This window comes from Corythoichthys intestinalis, chromosome 9, assembly GCF_030265065.1.
Source record: "Corythoichthys intestinalis isolate RoL2023-P3 chromosome 9, ASM3026506v1, whole genome shotgun sequence".
Taxonomy (NCBI): Eukaryota; Metazoa; Chordata; class Actinopteri; order Syngnathiformes; family Syngnathidae; genus Corythoichthys; species Corythoichthys intestinalis.
The window spans coordinates 939412-955882 of NC_080403.1; the positions used below are offsets into that span (position 1 = coordinate 939412).

General features: G+C 39.3%; 1 protein-coding gene across 5 annotated transcripts in view; it reads right to left on the bottom strand.

The window, feature by feature from the left end:
• The window catches only part of plxnb1b (plexin b1b), a 189709-nt gene extending 176350 nt beyond the window's left edge, over nt 1-13359 (bottom strand). For 4 of the 5 annotated variants that reach the window (XM_057847057.1, XM_057847055.1, XM_057847053.1 and 1 more), the window contains exon 1: nt 12862-13356. The gene's annotated coding sequence lies outside the window, so the exon portion shown is untranslated. Of the gene's footprint in view, nt 1-12861 lie in introns of all 5 variants that reach the window. The other variant, XM_057847056.1, reaches the window with a different exon arrangement.
• Nucleotides 13360-16471: the final 3112 nt, after the last annotated feature.

Below are 16471 nucleotides of genomic sequence, written 5' to 3' on the forward strand. Positions count from 1 at the left end.
TACCACCTTCGGGCAAAGCATATCTTCGCTAGTGTTAGCAATGACGCTAACACTACGGGAACAAGCCGCGGTCATCAAGGTACACTGGCAGCGTGCGGACTCGGACTTGTCAACAAAAAGACAACGAGTAGGTTGATTACTGCTATCGCTACTTGGGTAGCCAGAGACTGTAGAGCAGGGGTCAGCAACCTTTTTGGTGTGGAGTGCCACTTTCAAATTTTCTTGTCAATCAGTGTGCCACCCCAAGATTAATGACGCGCATCCGAATTTTTATATCCGGCAGAGCTGTAATTTTACTCCAAATAAAAAAAACATGGACATACATTTAATTTGTATAACTACCATTCGTCTTCATCAATTAACTGAAAACTAATGCATATTGTAGAAAATATCAAAACTTGAAAATAAGTGCAACAGTAATAACAGCTGTACAGCTGTACCATTTTATGCAAACATATCACACACACACACACCCCAGCACGCAAAGGGGAACAGGTGTGATTCTCAGTGCAGGTCTCCCACAGTACAGAGAGCCTTCAAAGTCAGAACAGCCGACTCTTACATTTTGTCTTGTTCACTAGCTTAAACAGCGAATTATATGCACAATTTTATATTTTATATTACACATATAAAAGATGCCCACTTTAATGTGTTCCTTGGCCCTGTTTTCTATGAATTTTCATGTTTTGTCTCGTAGTGGCGTTTGACACTTGTTGTGCGACACACAACACTCTCGAGGCATAATGCACAAAAAGAGCTACCGGAAGTAACCAGGCAACCAGTTGTTACCGGTATCCCCAAGGAGCCGCTGTCCCCTACAATATGATCGGCTTACTAGTTAAGCGTAGAAGAGGAATTGGGCGTCTGTGCGAGAAAAAGAGAGGGAGGAGCAAAGGAAGGTGTTGAGAGAGAGCGGAGAGCGCCGTGAAAAGGAGGGAAGAGGCTGTGTGCCCCGCTGGTTTTTGTTTTGTTTAATAAAAGTCTCCAGTAAAACGCCATCCAACGCGTCACAGTGTTTTTATACACATTGCCACCTCTCCAAAGTAAGCACCGGACGAATCGACGGCAACGAGCCACGTTAATCGCCGGTTCACTCCATACTAAAGTGCAAGCATCGCTTCACCCGCTGCCCTGACCTGACAGCTGGCAATCGGGGTCCAACCGGAGTGTTGCGATGCGCCGGGACAGGGGTGTACAGTCCCGTATCTTAAGCGACCGGCCTCCGCGCCGGGGCGAGTGTGTGACATCGGGATCTCAATTCAAAGCCCGGCGCGGACACCGGCGATTCGCCGGCTGTCTACTCGCTTACTAGCCCGCCGGCCTCCACGCTGGGGCTTGGAGTAACAGCACTAAAAAGTGCAGATTGGTGACAATGTGTACTTCCGCCAGCTCTCTGACTGGTTGGCTTCGTGACACGTTAGTAGTGGGTGCTGAACTGAGCGCGCAGAATTGAGTGCGCAGAGGGGGAAAAAAAACGACGAGCGCAGGAATCGAGAAATTGAAGAGCTGGAAGTGTGCTCAAAATCCATAATTGTTCGCAAATAACGCTATAGGCAGAGGGGTCGGGAGGGACGCTCCTGTAAAGCCCTAAATAACAGGGCGTGCAACTAAAAATGTCTTAATTTCAGGTAAAAAAAAAAAAAAAGATAATAATATTTTGCCATGCGCTCGCGTGTCACTGGTTAACCCATCGCGTGCCAGTGCTGACATGCGTGTCATAGGTTGCCGACCCCTGCTGTAGAGTGTAAACCCATTATCATAGTCGAAGACGAGGGCCTTGAAAATCAAATGACAACAAACAACAACAACCAATGACAAACTACTTGACAGGTACAAGGCAGTGCCAGCATCGACTTATGTCCTCTACAGTGGTGATCTGCGCACAGTGGTGCCCACAGTAAGCTGGCCCACCTTGCAAAAAAAGTATCTGGTCACACCTGCCAAAACCGTTCCTTGCAAGCGACTGTTTTCTTTGACAGGGCACATTGTTCAAAAGAAAAGGTCTGTTCTGTTATCTGAAAATGTCTACAATCTAGTTTGCCTGAGCAGTTGGTTAAAAAATATAGAGTATGACTGACTAACTTAAGCAGTGTTTCTAAACACCTTGACACACAGTTTAGTGTAATGTTTTTCAGTTGAGTGTGTGAAAATTGACAGTTTATTTTTTTATATCTCACACAGCTTTCAGGCCATTCAGTGTAAAACTGCAAATGCTGCATTTATTTGTGTGAAATGTTCAATTTAACAGACAAGTTGTTTACACATTTTTTGAAACACTAGCTATTGTTACTGTATTGTGCTTGTCTGCTCTTTAAATTGTTAATTTTGGGTAATATGCCAAACGGTACTTGAGCCACATTGTTAGTCCGAGGCACTTTAATCTGTTAAAGCGCTTTGCTGTATAATACAGACAATTTATTTTATTTTTTATTTTATACAAGCCGATTTGTTAAATAAAATTTTAAAACTGTATTTGGTCAAGTATTAATTCATTCACACAACATACATTTCATCTTAAAACAAATTTTAAGTCAATTATAGTATTTTCTTAATTTTTTTTTCCTGAAGAGCAACTTTATTCATCCCGAGGGAAATGTGATTAATCATAATTAATCACACAGTTGACATATGATTAACTAGATTAAATGTTTTAATCGTTTGACAGCACTAGTTTTAATCAATTAGTTGTTGCAGCTTTACACCTCACCTTATGAGTTAGAGAAAATAAGTCATTATATCAGCACTTTTCACCCTATGAGTGCCCGAAACGCCTCTTTCTCACTTGGCAAGATGGCAAGGAATTCGGACACACTAGGTGGCATCCAAGCCCTCCCTTTTACTTTGACTCCTAAGGTGTCTTGGCGACCCGTTAGGGAGCATACAAGCATCTTGCATCAATAGAAGGCCTCATCCGCCCAGCTCATTCTCATCCTAGTGGTCTTGGGTGATAGTATCCGAATCATCTATGCTTACAAGTGAACATTAACCATGTCCCTCCCAGGAAAATAGCAAGACAGTGATGAGAAAGAAAAGAATGCTTATAATTGAAACAAAGAAAAATAATAATAAAATCATGAAGCGTTTGCATGTATAAGAGTATAAGTGTTCAAGTTCAACCATATGGAAAGTGCTTGTTTAAACTTTTTTTTTTTTAATGGAATTTTAACATTCAAAAAGAAATTAAAAGTATAAAAACGGATTATTTACCTTTAAAAATGCTTTTAATTATTATTTAGGGCTAACAGAGGGGTCATGGGAAGTGTCAAACAGAGTTGTGCAATCATGACTTTTTAACGGATAACTGATATCCTGATATTGTCCAACTCCAAAAATCCGATACAAATATCAAACAAACACAGATATATGTAGTCGTGGACTAAATATGGCTAATTGTATTGTGATGCCCCACTGGATGCTTTAATAATGATAAATGTAACAACTTTTCCAAAGTCCAAGGTTTTCCAAATATTTATTCTGTGGAAAAATAAGAACGAACAAATCAGGCTCTAAAGAGAAGTCAGACGCTGACGTAAAGTTGAATTGGCTTTACTGTGGTCATCTTTCTCTTGACAAGAGCACTGATACTTTTTTGTAAAACTAAAAACAGCAAAACATTGTGTCAATAATATGAAATAAAGTCACAAATAAAGCAAAGTATACACAGGTGTCAATTTGAATGGCAACTGGTGGTACAGCTTGCAAGTAATGAAATAATAAACCACATTTTACTGCAAATGCAAACAACACAAAATATAGACATCTCCAATATAGTACATAATGCTCATGAATATTTAAAAAAGGAATAACTGACAAGCGATGCTTGCATAAGGCACAGTCAACGTGGTGAAATGGCAAGAACTGCTATGGTACACTGGCTGCATCTCGCACCAGCAGGGGGCTTTAAAAACACCAGAAACATAGGCAGGCAATAAGTGTACATGACAGCAATGCTATATGCATATTGGCCCAAAACCGATAATGAAAAACCGATGTCAACATTCTCTGATATCATTTTAAAATGTTTTTTATCGGCCAATATTATCGGCTACCCAATAATATTGGACAAATCTAGTTGCACGTATTAAGCAAAACTTTTTTATGGGGTAAATACATTCATGATGCTGCAACACTCCCGTCACCAGCTTGGTCGTAGAAGAGATTGTGCTCATATCATGAGGTCCATTGATTCTATAGGGAACAACCCTTAAACTGATTAAATTAAACAGTTGTCATCAGGAGCTAGTTTCGGGGAGATTTGGGGTTATGGAGGGGAGACAGCTGTGGATACAAATTAGTTTCCCAAATGATCGAGGGGATATTCCATCTCATTTCCTTGTTTATACGAGGCCATCAATTCCATTAGGGTGGGCATGCGAACAGATGGCTTTGGTGTTAGGAAGATACTACACACAGAGTAGGTGATACTCCTGAGATTTACACACCAACTAAAGTGTGAACTTGGACACTTGAATCACAGAGGTTATATTTTGTGCAGGTGTGTGTATTATAAATTCCATATACGTATTAGGCCTGCACAATATATCGTTTGGGCATCGCCATCATGATGTGCGCATGTCCCATCTCAAGATGTGCAATTGTTTTTTGTTTTATTTTTTCGAAAATGTAAACTTTTGTTTTGTTTCATAAAAGGAGAAAGTGTGCTGAGACATGGCCTCCTGGATCTCTTTCACATACGGCAATCTTCATCATTCAGAGATGAACCCCCTTAGCCTGGATTAAAGAGTATTATATGATTACAACTTGGTAATGGTAAATCTACCAAAGTCTTCCCAAACAGAGGTATTCAAATCATCTGGTGAAAATTCTAGTTTTAAAATATAGCAATATTTTACAACATGGGCATTTCCAGGCATATTTCACAGGGCACGTGCCCCAGTATTGATCTGCAGTGCCCCAGAATAAATTTCACCGGTACAAAAAAATAGTTATAATACTTTGGCATTTTAAGTCAACATAGCATAATCTACAGAATGCGCTTATTTGATATGGTCATATTACTCTAGTCACTCCATATACACAATCTGCACATGGCTCCTTAATATGGTAACTTATGCATGTAACTTTGGCTGTGACAGGCATAAGAGTCGATACTTTCAGCAGATATACTGCGTTCATGTGTATCGGGAGATCTGAGTTCCCAAGTTGGAAAATCGTTCCGATGTGTTGTAAAATTGTAAAGTGGGATAAAAACATGGTTGCTACAAAGAAGGGTAGCCTGCAATAATTAATCGATTAACTCCAGTCATTTTATTAGAAAAAAAGCTTCGAATTAAATTTTGCTGTTTCGAGGGTTCGTTTAATTTAGGGCTGCAGCTATCGAATATTTTAGTAATCGAGTAATCGACTGAAAATTCTATCGATTAATCGAGTAATCGGATAAAACAAATATATTTTTAGGTGAAGAGCAATTATAAATATACATGAGAAAACAAGACATTTCATCTAATTTTGAACCATTTTCAGTCAATCAATGTCTTTACTTTCGATGTATATTGTTGAAAACAGCCAACAATTGCATCTCAGATGGAACTAGAACTAAAAAAAAAGAAAGAAAGAAAAAAAAAGACTAATTCACTGCTTTCACTCAAAAAACTTTAGATCTTATTACAAAAAAAATTATATATATCTTACCTAAAAATGCCGTTATGCTTGATAACACACATCACTTAAAAGTTTGGATTTTTTCCCACGTCTTTCAATTGAATTTCTCTTTGTGTCAAGCCATTTTTAAGTTCTAGTTAAGTTTTAAGTTAGTCTAAACTGCAAGTCCTGATAGGATTTTGAGTTTTTGCAGTGTTCAAAATAAATGTGTGATACAGGCTGTATTGGAGCACATTAGCACCAGTGCTACTTGGTGTTTTATCCAGCAATGACTACTGAGCTAAAATTGATAGTTAGCATGATTAAGTTTTTTTTTACACCCTCATCACTCCACAATGCTATGTTATGTTAAAGACACGTTAGCCAAGCATCGACAGTGGTCATAATTAATAGAAACCTAGCCCTCCGCAGGGCTAACGTTACTTCAGAACAGTAACGTTAATCTTATTTATTAGCGCTTAGCGCTCTTTATTAGCGCTTAGCGCTGTACTGCTTTAAGATGGCGGCTGTTCACTAAAGCTGCCCAGACGCGGCCGAGTCTGTCATTTAGCATCTAGTTCAACATACATGTGATCTCTATGAGACGCATGAGACGCTACCTGTACCAACTTAGCATCGTGCGGGCTAGTATTTAGCAACGTCGGCGTCGTTTGTGGCGGCTGTCGGCTGCAGTAAGTTTTTTTTTTTCCCCCCTTCTTCCTCTCCGCACGTGACAGCGCGTTGTCCCGCATTAAAAGTGGTCCGAGCAAAACGTGATGCTTAGAGCTGTCAAAATAAACGATTACTCGAGGTGAATAAAATTACTCGGATCAGTTTTTAAACTCGAGTTACTCGAGTTGCTCGAGTACTCGTTTCAGCTCTAGTTTAATTAGAGTGACGTTGTAATGGTTTGTTTAAAAAGGGTTGCATTTAGTTTTATTAATCTGGGCGGATACACTGTCCTCTAGTGGCAACAGTGAATATGCCGAAACTTGTCTGACATGGCTAAATCCAGCTGCACCCTGTTAAAAACAAAATAAGGTATGTTTGAGCTAATATTTTTGTTTATGCAGTTGTTATTTAGTTTAGATGTATATTTAGCAGTTTATTGTGGGAACGATTTGTTCAGAACTTTGTGTTTAAAAAAAAAAAAAAAAAAAAAAAAAAAGTTAGCCAATTGTTCTATTGTCCTTAGATCCGCATATAGTTTTTTTTTTTTTTTTTTTACCTCTTGAGGCTAAGATCAGGCATTTAATGCTCTTTTGAAAGTGTCATCTTCGCAAGCAAAAAATATATATTTGCAAGCATAAACACTTTTTTATTTGTTTTATATATCCTAAATTTATTCTGCAACGCATTAAATGTTTGTAATCCAATTACCCAATTATTTGAACTAACTAAATGATTGATTAATCGATTATCTAAATAATCGATAGCTGCAGTTGTATTCTATTTTAATGCTCCAGCCATACATCACAAGTCTTGGGACCGTTTGGTGCTTTTTATAGACACCATGTAATAAGGAATCAAATTTTCGATTACTCTAACAACACGTGAATGCAGGATCAATATTACGGCGCCTGTGGTTAACTGTCAATTATGCAGTCGGTTATGCAAATTACATCATAGACTTCATAATGGTATTGAAGGATCAGATCGGTCATGCACTGCGCCTCGCATTCAAGTAGGGGGCCGCCCACATCAAGAGGAGCTATTCACAAACACAAGCAAGCAGCAATGTAATGCCGGATTTCTGTTGAAAAAGTACGAAAGCTGACAAACGGGAAGGATCGTCTCAGAAGTGATTTGTTTGAGGATTCAAGGTAATTATTATATTTTTCGTACAATGCATGCATTTTGAAACGTTGTGAAAAAAAATCAATGGGACAAATTAGCCGCTACTGCATTGGCATCATAGTTTGCAATATTTACGCAAAATAAATACTAACTGCATCGTTTTTTTTGTTTTTTTGTTTTGTTTCTAACCAAGAATCGAGCCTGTTTTACGTCCATATCTATAAAGAATTTAGGGGTTTAAGCATTTATCCACAAGAATTTTCAACTAAAAAAGCCCTTTGTCTTTGATTCCACTCGGTCAGCTTTGCCAGCCTCTGCAACAATGCAGGCCCCCTAGTAACGGGGTGTCCAAACTTTTTGCAAAGGGGGCCAGATTTGGTGTGGTAAAAATGTGTGGGGCCGATCTTGGCTGACGTCCTTTACGTAGAAGAATATATTTAAGCAAATTTTAGCAAGCCATTCTGTGTGTCATTTTTTAAAAATTAATAATTTCAACAATCTCGCAACTAGACTTTGAGGCGTTCTCTTTCGACTCTCGGGCTCTTGCGAAATACTGCTGTTGTGAAATTAAACTAGCTTCAAGTTGCTTCGATTTCTCACTGCGTATCTTCCCTGTAATCTTGTCGTACATGTCAGCGTGTCTTGTTTGGTAATATTGCCTCACATTGAACTCTTTAAAAACAGCGACTGTCTCTGCAAATGAGGCAGACACAGTTGTTGCGTATTTTAGTGAAGAAATAGTCCAATTTCCACCTATCCTTGAATCGTCAGGCGTCGCAGTCAACTTTCCTTTTTTTGTTACTGTAACTGTTGCCATTTTAGAAAATTGGAAGTAAAGGGTCACACGGGGTAATGTTGCTTCGAGTGCTGATGGTTTTTAGTGGGTAAATGAGGAGCAGCATCTAGTGTGTAAGCTACTTCATATGCTGGTAGCAGTACTGCTGTCCAATTTATTAAGTCTGTGTGTGGGCCAGACGTTATTGATTTTATGACAGAGGCTGGGGGCCGGATGAAATTTGGCCACGGGCCGCATTTGGCCCCCGGGCCAGACTTTGGACATGTCTGCCCTAGTACTTATTGACCCCGCGCCACGTGTCCCGTCAACTAGTGACGTGATCTGTCGTTCACTTGCGTAAACGAATCCATTCCGGATCGTTCAGTAAAAAGATTCGTTCAAACGAATCGTTCAACGAATCGTTCGCCCCCCTCATCTCCCTCCCCGCCCGAATGAATCGTTCGGTTAGTGAACGGGAAGTGACGTTGCCGAACGAATCACCAAAGACCGCTTCGCAGTATAACTGAACGGGAAGTGACATTCTTGGTCCCTCCCTCTCTCTTGCACACAGGCTCCTCATTGACCGCTCGTCGTAGTTTCAGTAATGAGTGACAGGTTTCATTCTGCTTTCACAGACAGCCTCGTCTCCCTCCCGCTGCTGCAAAAGCGAGGGAGAACTTCCGCGTCGTCTGTCCTAGTTCTATGGGCTCAAAGTCATGGCTCGTGCTTGCATTTCGATTGAGGACACGGTTAAACATTTTCCTTTTGTGGGGGGAGCGGGGGGTTGGGGTCGGGGGCGCACGGACTTTCTTTAGCATGTTCTTGATCACATTTACAATGCTTGCTGTCACGAAAATAAAAATAAATCGAAAGTTTAATTTCAAAATATGGAACGACCAACACATCATATTTACCTCTCGCTCTGTTGTATTTTTGTTTTTATGCTCATCACTATTATTTTTAGTTACTATTGTTAAAACTATAAGTGTAAATAGCTAGTTGTCGAATGTGCTGCTCTGAAATAAAGACAATACTACATTTTGATATTTGACAGTTTAATTGCAAATCAGTATTAAGATGATCGTATTGAATTTTTGCACTGGTATTAATAAATAAAATAATCCGGTCAACTCCCCTGTCGTCCCCGCATCTCAGATCGTCAAATGCTGACGAGAAATGATTGCTTGCTCTTTACGATGTCGCCTTTCCACCCTCATTAGTCTGTTAAGAAAAATGTAGACATATTGCGACATCTCCCGTGTCTGCGTGCGTTGTTTTGGGGCGCTTGAGTAGCGCATGATGGACGGATTGACATAATTTGTCAAACCAACCGACACGCTCTGACATAGAGCAGGGCGATAAACCGAAAATTTACCGTCACCGAAATTCTGAACTTAATGAGTGGATTGGGCACGGACTGCATCTAGCAATTACTATGTGGCATTATTTTGTATCTGTCTGTGTGTGATTCCTCTGATAGCTTTTGTGATGGTAAAGCATTCAGCTTAAAGTACAATCCAACGGCGAAACTTATAATGACCGAGAAATGGCCCCAGCTATTTTTCTGTATGTGCTTATTTCTGTGTCATTATTGCTATCATAAAATCTTAAGCGTTTCATTTGAAGAAGATCAATATAGCTTTAATGTGTGTGTGTCTCTCTCTGTTTGTTTGGGGTTTCATTTGTGCGTGCATTTATTAAAAAATGCACTGGGGGGGACCCTGAAACCATAATGTAAACACTTGTATTTAATAATTATGTCACAGCAGCCATTAACAAGTTGTCTTTTTGAAGTGTACTGTTCAAGCTGCAAGTCATTTGTGTTACAATGACATGTTTGCACAGGCATATTGATTTTGATAATGTACATTGTTCAAGTCATACACGCTGTTATAAATGTTCATACTTGAATTCTTATTGCTTACATTACATTTTTATAAACTTAATGTTTAGACTGCATGTACAATTGTTAAATACAGTATATGAAATTGAATGCTGGTAAATGAATCAACAAGAAACAGTTAATCTGTATTTCATGCATTGATTCAGATTTTCAAATTATATAACAGTACGCTTGGGCGAATTTATCGTCATTTATCGTTATCGAGATAAATCTGCTCAATTTATCGTGATACATGTTTAAGGCCATATCGCCCAGCCCTACTCTGACACGAAAAAAAAAAAAAAAAAAACTCGGAAAAAATTGACATGTAAATTAACATGTATATACAGTTTCATTGCAAATCAGTATTATGGTGATCGTATTGAATTTTTGCACTGGTATTAATAAATAAAATAATCCGGTCAGCTCCCCTGTCGTCCCCGCATCTCAGATCGTCAAATGCTGACAAGAAATAATTGTTTGCTCTTTACGATATCGCCTTTCTACTCTCATTAGTCTGTTAAGAAAAATGTAGACATATTGCGACATCTCCTGTGTCCATGTGCGTTATTTTGGGGCGCTTGAGTGATGGACGGATTGACATAATTTGTCAAACCAACCAACACCTGACACGAAAAAAAATAAATAAAACACTTGGAAAAAATGGACATGTATATACCGTTTCATTGCAAATCAGTATTATGGTGATCATACTAAATATTTTTTTCTGTGCACATGAGGTAAATATCGCTGCCATGAAGCCTCCTTATAGTGACAGTTCTTTGCCCCCTTCAATGCCGTCACGCGACCGCAGCTCAGCTTTTGCTTACCTCGTAGCTACCCGTGTTTTAAATTACTGTAAATTTGATAGTATGTGGTAATAGGTAGTCGCGAGTCTGTTGAGAAAAGTAGTACACTAAACCATGCTCGCTAGATTTGTGTGGTGTTTTTGTCTTTTTGAGCTGCATTTGATAGGCTCCACGTTAACAAATATGTGACAAAGTCCTTTCCTTTCATTTTTTGATTCGTTCACCGCATATTCATTACTGGAAAGTCAAGTTAGCAGCAAGCTAGGTCAGGAACCGGAGGACCGAGTCACTGAACGGGAAGTGACAAAACTCAGTCTTGCCCCCCTGCCTGCACGCTGGCTGCTCATTGGCCACACGTGGAAGTGAGTGACATACGCCCTGATTCTGTTTCCGGTCCTTCCCCTGCCCGCGATGAGGCTGGCGTCTGATTGGTCGTGTGCGATGTCAGAAGACGCTGCCGCTTGCTCAACGCCCTCCCACGCAGTGAACAACCACCAACTTCATAGAACGAATCAGTGCAGATGGTGATTAGTTCGGTCTTGTTCACCCAAACAATTCGTTCAAAAAGAACGAATCATTCGCGACCGATACAACACTACCGTCAACACATTATGAAGTCTATTATTATATCTTCCCACCTGCTTTACAGGTTAGTGCCAGATTAACTACCCATCCTTGTTCTTCATTTTTACCGATGTTTAATTGGTCGTCTATTCCCATGAATTGTGAGTTCAAATGGTTAAATTTGACTCTTTACATATCAGGCAGTTAACTGCGGTAAACTACTCTGGTCATAAAATGAAGTAGCAGATTAGTCGCAGTCTTTTAGCTAACTGGCTATGAATACAATAACAAATATTTCAGTGAGAGGCTCACTCAAGAGCTTTGTCCTATTTGAAATGTGGTATTCAAACTTTATCAATGCTGACGGTAGTTATTGCTATTTGTGTATATATCCAAAATGAAAAGAGATCATCTGTATGAATTAAGCGCCTATCTTTGGGGTACAACCGCTAACAATTTTATATGTGTGTTCATCATAATTTCCACTTGTTTTACAAGCAATTTCTTTGTTAGTGCAGTCCCTGTATTCTGTAACATTTTTTCTTAAATTTCTATTTGACTCAAACAGCAATACTTTTGCAAATGGATATCAGAAAGTTATTTGCTTGCAGTATGGATAAATCAGCAAGGAGGAATGAGAGAGGAGGTAAGCTAGGTATTGGTTGGTTTGACTATATATAGTTTAAAACGCAATTTCTGATTTTTTATGATAGATAAGTGCGGGGGGGGGGGGGGGGGTGTTAAATTAAAAGAAAAAAATTGCTCGCTCGCCAGTACCCCAATATTGTATTAGGTCTAGTGACGCCCCTGTACCTCGACCCCCCCAAAAGTCGCTATGTCAGTTTTTTTCCAATATCGTTCGGCCCAAGAATAGCCCAAAGTCAATTACCTATGGCAATCACGACAGTATGATTTGTCACTTCAGTGGGGTGTGGGGGGGAACTTTAAAGGCTGGTGTACTGTATAAATCCAGATAAATAAAAGGGAGTCAAGTCAGAAAAGCACACGTGTAAACGATGCTGTGATAATCAATGTTTTCATCACAAAAGCATACACATTTTGAGACGCACGGTTAGGTTTCAGCGTCATCGAACAGAAAAGCTAGCAGCCTTGGGGCGACCCGCATTTGGTCGCGCTAAAGTTAGCCAACTCCAAACAAGCCAATGCTGTTGAAAGTTTCTGCTACCCGGGGCTAGTTTGGCCCTAGCACTCAAATATACCGGTTTTCGGCGTTCGAAGATTCTTATGCAAAAAGTATTAGGATTTACATTTCTATACAGCACCACTCAGGTAAATGTTTTAGGGAGCTACATAAAATAAAACCACTAAGGTGATGATACTGCTCACAACAAGACGATTGTGTACATTAGAGATATGGTCGGACGTCTGTAGAGAGCGAGTGAGACGGACTGAAAGGTTCACTTGATACTCACCTTTACGAAGGCGACAACGCACTCCGCTGCTCCAAATAATGCTTAACTATTCCCCAGTGTGGTGTGGTGACGTTTTCTATTCACACGAAAAATATCGAACCATTCCAAAGCCGGTGTTCATGGTCGGGACGTCAATGTTCATAAGAGTTCCGAAATTCCACTCTCGGCCAGTACGGGCTTGCAGATTTCTTCTCAACAATCCAAGTTTCAACCAGTCTAGGTGAATACGCTTCGGCAAAAAGTGCAGGTTTAGTTGCTGATCAAATCAAATATTTTCGTAAATTTCCCCTTCATTTCAGCTGAGGTGTTGAATTGTACCCACATGGACCCGGCTAGAAGTAGAGTGAGCGGCTTCGGCTGTAAACAGTGCACAGCTCTTCGAGTTAAAAGCGGGGCAAGCTGGGGGGTACCTTGCTGCATTTAAAGCTGCCGGTTGTTTGTGTAATATACTTCTATGCTCTCAACATAACTACAGATTGTTCCCATTTAAATATCTTACTTGTTACCATGTGATGAAAGTACTCTCCCTATCAACAGTTTTTATTTTTTTTTTTTTTTTTTTTTAAACTCGTTGTGTCAGAGAAAAAATGGACAAGGCCAAGTCTGAAAACTGCGATTTCCAACATTCAGTGAATGCGGCATATCTGCTGGTTACAATCACTGGTTATTTGCAGACACCTACTGGTCAACTACAAATAAACGTTTCACATAATCGAACACCATTTTGATGTGGGACTAAGAAATAAGAAAACGTTTTATGATTGATGAAAAACGAATGTCAAATAATTATAATCTTTTATTTGGTATTTGTGATAGTTTTATGTACACAAAAAAGGTATTAAATAAATTGTTAATAGCTAAACTGCTATAAATCTGAATGATTACCAGGTAATCTTACCCTAAAATATGAATGTTAAGATAAGTAACACCATCAATAACCTCAAGCAGATATGATATCCAGGATACATTTTTAAAAATCAATTTATGTAAAAGTCCAACACTATAAGCCAAACTGTTGTAGGCCTACCGGCCTTTAATTTCACAATATACTATATCACATGAAATTGAAATAGGTATAACTGAGGACCCTTTAAAAAGACAGCAAAATGATTGAAAAATAAGGTAATCGGTAATGAGAAATCCGCAGCCAAAAAATAATGGAGCTGGGAACTTGTTCTTAAGTACACCAATAGGGAATGGGACGTACTACGTCATTGTTTGGACGCGCCTCCATGCTGGCAATATAATTCACTTCCGGGCCGGCAGACTCAATGCGGATTGTAACGTGTGGTCGTGCTAAGCTAACTCTTTCGGTGTTTTAGAAAGAAATTATGGGTGTGTATTGTTGTGTTACCGGGTGCAACAGCTTCTCCTACGACTAAAAAAAGGGCGAGGAAAACTGGACTCACTTTTCACCGTTTTCCTGCATGGAGGACCAAATATCAGATCACGAAGGCACGACGGATGGCTGGGGCGCAGCGGTTAGTTGGAAAAGCATTTCTCTTGATCATATTTCTGCTGGAATGAGAGTGTATTCCCCTCATCTCTACTCTTGTAAGTTGAACGATTTATCAGTTTTGGTTTCAATACGTTTTTTTTTTTTTTTTTTTTTTTACTGTTGTGTAAATCTGCCTCGGTAGCAATGCTAACCTTCTCCTCCTCCTCACCTACCTGTTGTGTTACTAGGAAAACCTGCATATGAAATGCTGACAACACATCCCGATTGGTCACCATATCTCTTCTTGGGTTATTCTGAGGTCAAGCGCACCACATCGGAGCGTTATGAGAGGTTGGAAAGGCGAAGAGTGCACGCTGAAACTTCAGTTTGCTCTGCTCTTACAAACACGATCCCAAGTGTTGTTGTGAAAAGTCAATAAAATATGAATACCAAAACATGACTTGAACAACTTCTTGACAAACTGTAACTGCTTGTTGTTTACTTCAGGTCTTCATAATAAACAGGTGTAATAATTACAAAGTCAGGTGACTTAATTTTGTTATTCTATTTGGAATATGCATTGACAATTTTTGGACAGTGTTGTAGACAAGAACTGGGACTGATAAGTTGCAATAGATTTATTTCAAGTAATGCAATTTCTCCAATACGATATTTGAATTGACAGTTTAAAATCTTTAAATTAGTGCAAACAAGGCCCACCCTCTGACGGTGGCAGCAAATATTATATAATTATAAGTAATACACAAATACAAGATCACAATAAACGTGTCTTTGTCAAAGCAGTTTAAAACACTATTTACTGGCCTTGGGTAAATTGCTAGACAAGATAAATATGTGCTTTAAAGTTCTTGCATTTCCATTTTAAGTATTGCAAGTACTAGTCTCCAACACAGTATTTGAACTGACAGTTTAAAATCCTTTTAGTACAAAATGGCCCACACTCTGGCAGGGGGCAGCAAATATTATAATACATAATACATTATAAAAAGCTATATACTATATAAATACAAGATCACAACAAAACCTGTATTTTTCAAAGCAGTTAAAAAACATCCAGTGGCCTTAGGTAAATAAAGGTGTATAAATATGTACTTTACAGTTCTTGCATTTCTATTTTAGGTATTGCAACTTTTCCAACACTATTTGAATTGACAGTCTAAAGTCTACATAAGTGCAAATAAGAATATTATAATTTAAAAATAATAATAGAATATATAAATTCAACATTACAATGAAACGTGTCTTTGTCAAAGTGGTTTAAAAAAAAATAAAATAAAAAAAAACGTCACTGGCCATAGTTAAATAGCCAGGCAGAATAAATATGTGCATTAAAGTTCTTGCATTTTCACAAGTTAAAAGCCCGCAGTTCATCGACGAGAAGGGCAGACCCAGATGGCGTCTGCTGCAGGGGCTTGTTTGAGTCCGACACAGGACAAATGGAACCACTCCATTGAACAAATTTTCTTTGTCAAATGATCCAAGAAGAGAGATGGTGACCAATCGGGATGTGTTGTCAGCAGGTTTACCTAGGAACACAACAGGTAGGTGAGTCGTAGTAGGCGAGCATTGCTACCGAGGCAGATTTACACAACGGTGTAAAAAAACAAAAACGTATTGAAACCAAAAGTGGATAAAGCGTTCAACTTGCAAGAGTAGAGATGACAGGAACACACTCTCATTCCAGCAGAAATATGATCATAAATGCTTTTCCGACGAACCGCTGCAATCCAGCCATCCGTCATACCTTCGTGATCTGATATTTGGTCCTCCATGCAGGAAAACGGTGAAAAGTGAGTCCATTTTTCCTAACCCCTTTTTTTGTCGTAGGAGACGCTGTTGCACCCGGTAATGCAACAATAAGCACCCATATTTTCTTTCTAAAACACCGAAAGCGTTAGCTTAGCACTTCCACACGTTACAATCCGCATTGACTCTGCCGGCCCGGAAGTGAATCATATTGCCAGCATGGAGGCGCGTCCAAACAATGACGTAGTACGTCCCATTCCCTATTCATGGGACATACAAACCTTGTTTCGTTAAAGCAGAGTTTTCCTGGCATCGCCAACAACTTTGGGAGTGACAGGCCAAATAATTGCATTTTTTAAAAAATGGAAAGATGACAATATTTTTTCACTATTTATTTTTCCTTGG